Source organism: Phacochoerus africanus, chromosome 5, assembly GCF_016906955.1.
Source record: "Phacochoerus africanus isolate WHEZ1 chromosome 5, ROS_Pafr_v1, whole genome shotgun sequence".
NCBI lineage: Eukaryota > Metazoa > Chordata > Mammalia > Artiodactyla > Suidae > Phacochoerus > Phacochoerus africanus.
This window is the reverse complement of record NC_062548.1, coordinates 54,536,935-54,550,462: the sequence shown is the minus strand read 5'-3', so window position 1 is coordinate 54,550,462 and position 13,528 is coordinate 54,536,935.

The window sequence follows — 13,528 nt, the reverse complement described above, 5'->3', positions numbered from 1 at the left end:
CGCTTGCTGCTATGTGGCCTCTGACACATTACCTAAATTAAGAATGTTTCTTTATCTTTAAATTAGGGATGATGGATTTCCTGTTGTGGCTCAGCAGAAACAAATCTGTTAGCATCCATGAGGACATAGGCCTTGTTCAGTAGGTTAGGGATCCAGCGTTGCCAAGAGCTGTGGTGTAGGTTGCAGATGTGGCTCAGATCCTGCATTGCTGTGGCTGTGGCATAGACCAGTGGCTACAGCTCCAATTCAATCCCTGGCCTGGGAAACTAATATGCCCTAAAATAAATAAATAAATAAATAAATAAATTTAAAAAAATTAGGGATGAAAATACAAAGGGCTGCTTTAAAATTCAATATGATAATGTACACAAACTGATTTAGAAACTTTATAGGCCTCTTAATATGAACTTCTCAACACAGATTTTATGATTTTGTTTAGGTATTAGGGTGTAAATGTCATAAAAATCTTATATATGTTTTGGAGTTCCCATTGTGGTTCAGTGGTAATGAAATTAAGTAGTATCCATGAAGACTTGGGTTCGATCCCTGGCCTCACTCAGTGGGTAAAGAATCCAGCATTGCCATAAGCTGTGGTGTAGGTCGCAGAGGTGGCTTGGATCCCACGTTGCCATGGCTGTGGGGTAGGCCAGCAGCTGCAGCTCTGATTTGACCCCTAGCCTGGGGACTTCCATATGCCACAGGTGAGGCCCTAAAAAGATAAAAAAATTATATATACATTTTAATATAATTACATACTATTTAGGACATAATTATACTCCTCAAAATTATTTTTGTATAAAAAATTCTAGTTTCACTGTTTATCCTGTATTTTATCTGGCAACATTATGCTAATTTAGATTGGAATTATCTTTTTCATTTCCATTTATGTGTCTAACCCCAATCCCTGCCCATCTTCCCAAGTTTCTTTTCTTATGATTCTCCTCTAACTTTCTGAATTTTTATGAAAAGGCATAATAATTGTTACCATCTAATTAACATTTTGTCTTTGATCTTAACTATTGTTCAAACAGCCCATCTAAGGAGATTGTAAACTTTTGTATATGGACACCAAAACTTATATTTCTATTTAGTTTCCCTGGTTTGTCCAGGTCAACATAGATACCTAATTCTCATTTGATTTTTAGCCAAACTTAACTTTTTAAACACTTCATGTAACTCCCTTACTACTACTAAACAATCACACATGCACACACACACACCCACCCCCCATATAGGCTCCTTAGTGCCCCAAAAGGAAAAAATAAAAATCCTTAATATGAAAGAGTGGCTTTTCAAATCACTATTTCCTGTTGAGTTTCAAAATCCAGCTCCAGTCTCACCCAATCTCTTACTTGTTTCTAGAAATGCATTTTCCAACATATTAGCCAGTAGCTACTGGCCACATGTGTCTATTGAGCTCTAGAGACATTTGGCTTGAATTGAGATGTGTGCAAGTGTAAAATATACATGGGATTTCAAAGACTTTGTATCATTCCCCCCCCAAAAAAAAAACCCCACCATGTGAAAAGGTCATTAATATTGTTTTCTATGGATTATGTGAAATTAATTGCTTTTATATGGCTACATAAAGACGAACAATTACACACATGGCTTACATTGTATTTCTGTCAGACAGTGTTTTGAGATTGTCTTGAAATCTTTCCCATAGGTCTTTGAACATAAATTCACTGCCTGTGCATCTTCTGCCCATTTATGGATACAAGATGAAAGTAGTGTGTCTATGAAGCAGTCCCAGAATCCCCACAGAGAATCATCGTCTCCCCCTCATCCCATTCCTGGAGGATGTTGTACAGAATCTGTAAACACAGTGCTGTAAGCGGGGCAATCATGCTTGCATGCTTGATTCCAACACTAGGCTGAGATTTTCTAAGGAAAGAATAAATGATGAATTCATTAATTACATTACTTAGTTGTTTGTTATTTTGACATTATACTTGGCAAACCCATTTGGCTAGAAGATGCTTCCGTTTCTCTATTTCAACTATGGAATATTTTGCTTTTATTTTTGTTTCATCTTCCGTTCTACTACTTCTTGATTTGGCTTAAAATAGTCTTATTTGGATTATTGCAACAGTTCCCTGCCTCTGGAATTAATATACTCTGCCTTGAATATTATCTTCTCGTATGATTTTGGCTCCCAGCCTAAATTCTGAAGGGTGCTTTCCTGCACCTGTGCCTAAAACCCCATGACATATCCCATAGCCTCTGATCAACCAAGTCCTTCAATATAAAATACTCCATAGCATGGCATCCTGCCTAACACTGAGATCCTCTCTGAATTACAAGGAGGGCACTGGCTGCCCTTCTGTACTGACATCTTCTGGGATGCAGCTCCTGGGTTTCATTACTTTATTCTCCATGCTTCTAGTTCTCCATCAGCATATGAATGCACACTCATCCCCTCCTCCCATGTACACGACAATGACATTTTAACTTCAAATCTAGGAGACACAGCTCTTTAGTAATCAAATAAAGGGTCGTCAAACTTTCAATTATTTCATAGAAAATTTTAACATTGTTCTTTGGAAATGTAATTTAACTTATTTATTTGTTTATTTTCTCATACTCTGGATGTTTGTCTAATGGAGGTGCTTTAACCATCAAACGGAATAATAAACAATGCATTTTTATTAGTAAAGCAAGTGAATAAATACTGTAAGAAATCAATTTGCAAATAAAAAAAATCATTCAAGATTGCCAGCTATCTGTTTCTGCTTAAATTGACAGTTTGTTTTGTCTATTTTTCCCTCTGAAATGAGCTTCTTCCATGCCCTCACTCTATGGATCCAGGGAAGGCCAAAGGATGCAAATTCAGGTATAAGAGTAAGACCTGGCCTTTGCCTTCTTTAAGGTAAAATTAATTGTAAAGATTGTGATTTAGTTAGGGAGAGAAGGCAGTGGTTTAAAAAAAATGTCAATAGTTGGAATTAAATGGATTTACAGAAAAAAAAAAAAAAAAAGCAGGGTAAAAGATGAAGGCCCTTCCAGCTGGAATTTCTCCTAAAGGTTTGCTAGAGGGTTGGAACTTGAGTGAGGTGTTAATGTGAGTAAGGCTGAAGAAGGCAACCTAGAGTGGGAGACAGCAGACAAAAGAGGCTTGGATGCAGGAGATGCCTGAATATGTCTAGTAAAGAGCATGGGATGGCTGGGACGGAGTGTGTGTGCCGGGACGTGCAAGATATGGTGGGATCAGATCATGAACTTGCTTGGAATGTATGATTTAGGAATGGAACTCCATCCTGCGGGCAGGCCATGGAGAACTCCTGAAGAATTTTGATCAAGAATGTGATATAAACGGGGAGTTCCCGTTGTGGCACAGTGGTTAACGAATCCGACTAGGAACCATGAGGCTGCGGGTTCGGTCCCTGCGCTTGCTCAGTGGGTTAACGATCCGGCGTTGCAGTGAGCTGTGGTGTAGGTTGCAGACGCGGCTCGGATCCCGCGTTGCTGTGGCTCTGGCGTAGGCCGGTGACTACAGTTCCGATTCGACCCCTAGCCTGGGAACCTCCATATGCCACGGGAGCGGCCCAAGAAATAGCAAAAAGACAAAAAAAAAAAAAAAGAATGTGATATAAACGAGAGAATGGTTAAGATGGATCGACAAGAGGAAGGCAGGGGTTGGAGGAAGCTGTTAGACATTGATGTCAGCTGCTTGTATGCCATGTGGCAAAAGTAACAGTAAGGAATTTACAGAGGGAGCACCCACCTGGACTGCATCTGGGACACTGTGGAACCTTATTCATTCACTCACACCCTCTTTCAAGATTCATTGTGTTAATATTTGTTGACTTGGGATAGGCCATGATGGAAGATTATATAAGAAAAGGAATGTCTATATATGAAAGACTGGGTTACTGTGCTGAACAGCAGAAATTGGCACAACATTGTAAATCAACTAGACTTTAATTAAAAAAATATTAAAAAATAATTGTTGAACAGACACAAATTGAATTAGCAATCAATAATAAATCTTTGAAAAATCAACTGTTGAATCAAGAATAGTCAAGTGCAATTTTCCATGTCTAACAGCAAGTCCAAAGTTATTTTTAGAACCAATGAATGGAAGAGTGCCTGAGTGGCTCTCCAGGAAACTTGGTGTCTGAAACTTCAAGAAAGATTTTGTATAAAGATAATATTCAGTATACTGATATACAGATTCATTCCTATCTTAGGCCATTTTCCCCCCTTCGGAGTGAATTGAAGGTGGCCAGATCTGTAGGCAAAAACAAACAAAAAACCAACCTAGATGTTTTACCCAAGGAGACTGCATTCATACGTATGACCTTTCTATTTCAAATCAAAGCATGTAGAGAATTGAATCTTTAAAGAATTCCTAGTGTTATAAATCCAGTCTGCTGATTTCACAAGTTTCAGAAAATCAATTGGACCAAAACGCTCTTGTCCAGATCAAAACTCAAGTCAGCGCCAGCTTCCCAGGGCACCACAGATAGGTGTACCTTCTTGCCTACTTGATATTCCACGCGTGTAAAGCAACCAGGAAGCAGTTAGAGGTGCTGTCCACCAGCTTGTAGTTAGTATGGATATTTTATCACCCTTCTGGACCTTTCTTCCCACTGTGAAAAAAGGCATAAGGCTTGTCATTATGTTAATGAGGCATGAGAGACACAAATACAGCACTGGGTTCATACTGGGTACCTGGAAGAAGAGAATATTTTTAAATATCTGTAGGTGGTTCACTAACACAGGTAATTGAGTTTCAACATATTTCTCCTTTGAGCCTTTCCACAGGGTGTTCTGTCACACCGTTAAGGAAGGTGGGGAACAAGTGAAGCCTTTTAAGGAAGTATTGCCTTCCTTAGCCTGATCCTTTAAAAAAAAAAAAAAAGTGCTTTGTTAACTGGCTTAATGCTCCCTTTTATAGCAATCTTTTTTTTTTTTAACTCCAAAAGAAGCAAACCCCATTTTTAGAGAAATAGCAAAGGTGTTAACACCCCCACTTAAAGTAAGTGACATAGATATTTCACAAAACAGCGAAGGACTTGTTCAAGGTGGCATGCACAGCAATGACATGGGCGCCCCTCCGTGAGCATTAGGGGAACAAATCACTCTCTTGGTAATTCTAAACATGTGTAAGTTATAACCTCTCTCCTGAAAAAGGGTTTTCTTTCCTCTCTTTATTGTAATCATATGCCTTTCCCTACAGGCTTGCTTTACCTTTCATCTACATTACAAATGGATGGCACTAAGAGTTGCATTTAAACGTAGGGATTTATTTCTCTTGCTTTTCCTGAGTTAATAAACCTATAGATGCACTTCTAAAAAAAAAAAAAAAAATACAGGACCACAGGCCGCAGGCACTGCCACAGTCTCTTGTTTTCATTTTCTAGTACTAATACTTGTTTTCTCTCAGAACTTCCAGTGATCAGAACACCTACAAAAGGTGAGCCCTAAATGGAATTCATGCACCAGAAGGCACAGTTCACTCTACCGTGAGATTAGATCTGAGGCAAGGTCCATTCTTCTTTTTTCCCCTTTGGCTTAATTGAGATATAATTGGCATATTGGAGGTCCCGGTGGTGCAGAGGAAACAAATCTGACTAGGAACCATGAGGTTTCAGGTTCGATCCCTGGCCTCTCTCAGTGGGTTAAGGATCGAGCTGTGGTATAGGTCGCAGATGCTGCTCGGATCTGGCATTGCTGTGGCTCTGGAGTAGGCCGGTGGCTATAGCTCCGATTAGACCCCTAGCCTGGGAATCTCCACATGCCACTGGTGCAGCCCTAAAAGGACAAAAAGACGAAAAAAGACACACACAAAAAAAACTGGCATATTATTTTGTGTAAGTTGAAGGTGGACCATGTGTTGATCTGATGCCTTCGTGTGTTGCAAAATGGTTCCCAGGATTATCTAGTTCGGGGGTGTAAAGAAATATTGAAAGTCTGTAAGAACAATCATAGAGCCTGTATGGACATCAATTCAGGACAGGACTCCCACACAAAAGGACATCGAAGCCCTGATGGTGCCCCTGAGTCATCAAAGGCGAGCCAGCTTGTTGAGAGCCAGCAGAGGCCAGAATGTGGCCCTAGGCTCAGGCACACAGTCTGTAGCACCTGGGCCTCTGTGTCACCTTGCTGGCTCTCATAATGGCCATCCATTTCACTGACTCAGAAGACCTAACCATGAGGCTCCTGCGGCCAGCTGTCCAAGATCAACAAGGGGAGCATTTTCTCTAGTGGACAAAGAGCTGGTTTCCTTGATTTAACAGCAGTGGGGCCTTAGGAAACGTGCTCAAACAGATGGACTTTACCCTGTACATTTGGAAGAAAATAATTCTGTTTGGCCCGAAAGGCTTGGAAATTCATGGCAAATAAATTAATGGCAAAATATTCCATGTATTCCCACAGGATGACAAAGAGGTATTTTAAATAATCTAGGCATTCATTCATTTATTAATATATGTATTCATTTCTCCACTCAATCAATACGTGTTTACAGAGTTCTAGTGATGTGGAGAGAATAACCAAACAGTCAAAAAACCCTGCACTTGTGGATTCATATTCCAGTGAAAGGAGGAGAGACAATGAATGACAAAAATAAATAAATAACAGGGAACTTTATAGAGCATATTTGAGGGTGAAATTATTCTAGAAAAAATAAGAAGGGAAGAGAGAGTGGGGGTCAGGCAGTGAGATGTGACTTTTAACAAAGATATCAAGGAGATAATGCTGCAAATATTTCTTTTTTTGGTCTTTTTGCCTTTTCTAGGGCTGCTCCCGAAGGATATAGAGGTTCCCAGACTAGGGGTCTAATTGGAGCTACAGCTGCCGGCCTATGACACAGCCACAGCAACTGGGGATCCAAGCCACTTCTGCAACCTACACCACAGCTCACAGCAATGCCGGATCCTTAACCCATGAGCAATGTCAGGGATCAAACACGCAACCTTATGGTTTCTAGTTGGATGCGTTAACCACTGAGCCATGATGGGAGCTCCTGCAAATCTTTCTATATTTTATCTCATTTAACCTCCCCAAACCTATGAAGTAGGTTTTATTTTACCTCATCTTAGGGGCTATGAGGTTCAGAGAGGTTTGTTGACTTGCCCAAGGTCACACAGCTAAGATATAGATGCACTGGAAATTTTCCAGGTTGATCACAGCCTTCTTGGTAAATCAGTACCATGGTTTTATTCAGCAAGACTTTGTTTATTACCAAATAATACGTTGTGAGTATGCATGTGCATTTAAGACTTTAAGGTAGAACTAGAAATTCACTTTAATACGTTAAGAGAGAATTCAAAGGTATTTTAATAACAAAAATAAAATCAGTCAAATTTGCTTTTCCTGATTCCTACACGAAATAGTATCAAAGGTATGGCTGATGTTGTATCTTGCAATCAAACAAGGAGCGCAAAACATTCCTGTTCAGCATCTCGGCATGTGGAAAATTGTCATGTTTCCGTCCTTCTAAAACAGAAGGTACCAGCCAGGAGGTCTGTGCAAGGGATTCGAGGAACAAAAAGACATCTGTTGGAGAGGAGCACAAGGAGGAAAGAGTTCAAGAGCCACTCTACTATCTTTTGCCTTGTGAGGAATGTTCACATATATTTCTTTGCCAGGTAGTTCTCAAAAAATGTTCCTAAGTCCCGCTGGGTGAATATCAATTCTGTGTGACTTCGTTTGGGAGGCCTCTCCCTCTCCCTTCCATATGCTGACAAATCACACTTGCATGAAGACGCCATCAGAGAAACAGAGCACTTTGGGATCCTTGGAGCAGCAACATTTAATTTCTATGCCAACCAATCTCTCCTCATCCCATAAACTTGCCTCTCTCCCTGTGATCATTTCCTATGTACATGTATACACTCATTTAGATTATTAAAGGCATTAATTCATTCATGAATCTGTGTATCTTTGATTGCCCAACTTTTTTTTTTTTTCTTCCAAGAAAACAAACTAAAACTAGAGCCTGCACTCCAAATGCAACTTAAATGTCCTGGAGAGATGCTGGAGTAAGATACAGATGTAGGTAGCAGGGTTTAACTGCCTATGTCCTGGTAGCAGGGTTTTAAAGTATAGCAAGGGAAGGACTTCTGCAAGCTTTGTGCTTCAGACCCTGGTTTCAGACAGCAGCTGTGCTGGGCTCTCTGTGGGGGTGGCAGTGACCCACTAGCACACAGAGGGTGCTGCTGCATCTGCTGTCACCATTCAAGTCACTTCCTACAACATTTGGCAGGCAGCGCCCGGGCAGCAGGGAGTGATAGAGGTAGGGGGGTAGGGGGAACCCTACTGGCCATGGTGGGAGTGCTATCAGATTGATGAATGCAGGACTTGTGGCAACAACCCACTAGAAGTGGAGCTCTGACAGTCAAAGACCTGAGAAGCATGCTCAAAAACACTCTGCTTTTTAAAGAGGAGGAGAAAAACACTCTTTGCTGTGTATTTATCTGTTAAAGATAAAAATGCAAATCCAATACTTTCATATCCAGAAAACTAAACAAAAGGAAAACAGTTTTAAATTATTCAGAGGGGAAATGAATGGAGGGTTCCCAATTAGAGAGAAATATTTAAAGCATTAGTGTTATTGGTCCTGCAGCCTTACTTCCGTGTGCACAGTAAAATAAAATTAAATGAAAATCGCTATGTGATCAAGGCTGGCTTCAAAAATGAACAAATTCTTTCAGTTGAAAAGTTAAATAAACTGAATTATTTTCACCTGGAGAAAGGTTGTTTTTTTAAATCCAAGGTTAAAAAATCATCACATTAATTTTGACTTGTGTTTATTTTTATTCCTTATTTCAATATAATAATGAATATCCTCTTACCACATGGTCTTACACCCTCATTTATTCTTTTTGGCTTATATTGAATCAAACAATTAAAAGCTTCCAAATTTGCTTCTCCCGTAGAATGTGCGTTATCCTTCACTTCTGGGAAGAAAACCCCAGTCTGATATTGATTACGCTGTGTTAGATTTTAGATTTTTCTATAAACGTGGAAAGGCTGTAAACAGCAGCAATTCCCAATGGTTTAACAGAATCATTCTCCTCTGACCACATAATTGCTAAATTGCGCATGGCAAATGGCTTCAGGATATTCTGTCCCCTTTACAGCAGGTTATCAAGGAAAACTTGCTGGAGAGTAGTGGTGTTTGTGTGTCCTTTAAGTTAGGAGCTCAAAGGTCAATGGTTGCCAAAAGCATTTTCACTAAGTAACTGCTTCTTTTCCCAAGCTCTCTAACATGCCGCCTCACCAGTGATCCTTATCAGTTATTTCTAAGTGTGTGTATTTAATTTCTAAGCCCTAGCCAAATTTTACACCCCAATTTTATTACAGTTCATCATATGATTGTCTATACAATATGTGCTTATGACATGCCTAAATGCCAAATTTACATGATAATATTGTTTTTCTCATGATCACTTTTGAAGACATTCAACAGATAAACATGTTTTTTCCCCAATGATTTGAATGCCAGTATAAGCCATCATTAAATATGTAACATACTATAGTGTTTAGTGGGATCTAAGAGCCCTTCTTTGTGGTGGGATGGAAATTTCTTCTGAATGAGAGTTTTTTCTTTTTTTTTTTTTGGTCTGATTTCAGTGCTAATTTAGGAATAAAATGGTTCTATTGATACATTATGAGTAATACTAGCACCTAACTGTTAGAGCCACGGAGTGTGCAGTTCAAAATCTCTGCTCTTCCTGTGTGTGTTCTGTGAGTCATATGCCTGAGCTGTTGCCATTGGTTGTTATCCGGGTTGAGCTTCTATTGCAGGATTAATCTTTCGTTTTGACAGTTAAAACAGTTGCAGCAATTAATTACTAGAGAATACTTTCCCATCTCCAAAGTACAGACGATGAAAACATGTGCATAAATATGCTACAATACTTCACTGTTTTCCTGAAAGTCTAGCCTAAGACATCTTTGCAACAACAATTGCTACAACTCACAAATTGCATTTTCCTATAAGTGAAATAATTGCGGGGGGGCAATTTAATTTTTTTTCAAGTAGGATCTGCAAGCATATCTGACATTCACTTTTGATCAGAAGTCGTGATTACACCGTGTGTATGAAAAACCTCACTACGATCTTCCACAACGTCTTTTTTTCCTTCTTCTTTGCTTAATTGTGGTTATATCGTTTCAAGAAATGTAGTTGATGAATGTAAAAGCTGAAAGAACAAAAGAAAACAGTGATGAACATGACAGAACACTGTATTCAAAATACAGACAAAGAATCTAAGGAGCAGATGAAATCTCATGCAGCATCTGAAACAAATGAAAGGAAAACACATTGTCATCAAATCTTCATTTTTTTTTCAAAAGTTTGATACATATTTCTTTGGGGAATAGTTTGCAAATGATATATAGAATATGTGAAATACAATTGTAAACAGACATGCAATTTACCTAGGTTACAATCTGTTCCATGATCTTTGTTCCTTCTTGAGAAAAAAGACAGGGTACAGTCCTTGGAACAGGACTGTACCAAAAATAAAGCCGAGACTGAATTATTAGAACTGACATTATTAATATTTTTTTAATATTCCATGGCTTTCTCCTGATTCTTTGCATGCCACATCTTTAGCAAACTCCAGCGTCTTAATCATTTTAAGATTTGCTGTGTTCTCAAGAGCTGTTTGCTGGTATGCAAGCCCCATCTCTTTGAATGGCAATAAACATGCATGGCCCAAAAGAAAACTGGAGTCGGAAAATCGTCTGTCTAAAGTATTAACTGCAATATGCAGTGTTTCTTACACTCTTGTTCGCTGAACACATGTTGCCCTCGGGTCTGAAACCGAGCTGGCCTTGGCCTTTTGTGGCACTTTGGTATCTTTCTTGCACCAAAGGCTGGGAGCAGTGGGGGGAGTGGGGGGGGGGTGGGTGAGGCCTCAAAGGGCAGGAGGAGACGGTGGTTGTGCAGGACCAGGAGGGGAAGCAGGTCCCCGGGGCCGCTGGTCCTTGGAGCCTGGGAAAATCCAAGGCAGCCGCCCTAGCCTGCTGGCTTCCATCGCACTTCACCCCCACACCACCCAGCCCAGCCACCAGCCACTGACCATGGCCCTGGTCGCTTTTTCTTTGACCCTTTGAGGTTGCACATGTGCCAGAGCTCTGACTGACACCGCGTTTTGAAACTGATTGCCCGACATTATCCGGCACAAGCCAAGCAGAAACCGCAGCCGGTTGGCTGTGCGCGGGGGGCCAGGGTCTCAGCAGAGAGCGTTTCTTTCTAGGTGGTCAGCCGTGGAAGAAGAATCCTGACTGCTGTTATTGTGTGTGTATCTTGCTACAGAATCGCTGGGGTAGAAATGCAGGGTGCAAGGTTCTCAGAAGAGTGAGAAGGCAAAAGATCAGACGGATAGATATTTTTGTCGTGTACCTTGGGTGCGCAGGGTTCTCAGCCATGTAGAGAGACTCCAGTCTAAGAAGCGAAGTTTAGCTGCCCTGGGTACCTGTGCTGCGTAAGGTTCCCAAGAGTCATTCCTTTTCTTTGGGGCGTTATTACAAGGTGTAGTTTGGATAAGCCATATGCTGATCTTACTTAAATGGAGAAGATTTTTCAAGAAGAAGAAGAGATTGCAGCTGGTAGCTACGGTAGTTTACTATTTTTGAACAGCTCTTTAGTATATGGTATTTTAATTCATCCCACAGATTCAAATTGGACTTTGACTGTGTACACTGGGATATACTGTATAGTGTTCTGAGTAATGCTGCTTTGCTAAAATTGCAGTGTAGATTGATGCTAAAGAAGCAGCTTTGCCATTTCTAAAATCTTTGCAGGCATTTTGTGCAGAATGAAAATGCTGACTGGCCAGCTACCTCTGCAAGCATGGGTGCTGTAAACGCATAGAGCCCCCATACTTCCACTTTTTAAGTACAGAATGAGTAATTAGTCCTGCTCAGGATGTGATAGGGAAAGATACACAGTATTCCCATGATACCAAGAATGCTGATTTTCAGGGGTTTGTAATCAGCCTGGGAAAATGCTGTAGATAAAATTGGTGCCCGATTTTCAGGGATGGACCATCTTATTTTTATAGAAGAAAATTTGAAGGAAAGTAAAATAATCAAGGCTATTTCCAGGCTAAAGAAAGCTAGCAAGTGGACAACATCTAAATTCTCTGGATTTTTGTCTGATGAGCCTCACTCCTACCACCCCCTCCCCACCCCTGTTTTGTACTTAAGATGCCATTTTGTGTGTGTGTTCTGTTTGTCTGAATCTCGCACACACTCTAGAAAGAGGTCTTTGTTGATGAAAGTTGGTCGAGCAAGTCAAGGTAGAATTCTTCTGTGCTCTGGGTATCAGATGGAAGTACGGTTTCAGAGCTTTCCCACTGGCCATTTGCTGCTTTAGCTGGTCAGTATTGTGTCCCTGATATTGGTGGTTGTGTTGTTTTGGGGTTTCCTTATTAATATTCTGCTAAGCCAAGGAAAACCTTACACAGGCTATTCCACCACTGAAAGCAATTAACCTGTAACATGAGCTCTAACATCCCTGCACACTGCAGAGAACCAGCAAAGATTTGTTATTTGGCATAGTGACAAGTTTTAATCCTCTCCCAGTAGGGCTCTCTGGGGGATTTTTAGCACATGGACATTACTGAACAGACATGTTCCAACTGCCCTGGTATGATGCACTGGATTGGTTCCAAACATGGAAAGTCTACCAAAAAGCTAGTGCATAATACAAACAATTGACCATAAAACATCCATTATGGATTGCATTTTACTCAAAAATCTCTATTAAGTAAAGCCTGAGCAGGACCTAATAATAACATGTACAACCTTTGGATGAAAACACACCATGGTTGAGGTTGTTGAGCTATAAAAAATTTTTGTCAACATTTAGAGAATTATCTGAAAACACTTTCTTGTCTTTCTTTTTCTAAGCTTTTTTTTTTTTTTTTTTGTATTTCTGCCATTTCTTGGGCCGCTTCTGCGGCATATGGAGGTTCCCAGGCTAGGGGTCGAATTGGAGCTGTAGCGGCCGGCCTACACCACAGCCACAGCAATGCGGGATCCGAGCTGTGTCTGCCACCTACACCACAGCTCACAGCAACACCGGATCCTTAACTTGCTGAGCAAGGGCAGGGATCAAACCCGAAACCTCCTGGTTCTTAGTCGGATTTGTTAACCACTGAGCCACGATGGGAACTCCTTTTTTTTTCTTTTTTAAACTATGGGTTCAGTCCATAATCAGGCCATAGACCATGATCATATCTCTACCTGCTTCCAAGTACTCCCTTGCTTTAGCATCTTTAATTCATTCTGTCATTCATTCAATCATTTGTTCATCCAGCTATGCCACCAGTACTAATCCCGTACCTGTTATCTTTAGAGTTTTGCATTTTATTCCATTCGTGAAAAATATTTACATACATTAACATTTCTCTTCCTTTTCCTCACACAACTGCATTTCCTATACCTTTTCTTCCTCTGTTCTCTACTCAACTCGACATGATCAAGCCAAACTTGCCTCCCCAAAGCCGTGATTTATTTCCAATAAATCTTTTTCTTCTGCTAGATGCCAGTTGTTCTGAGC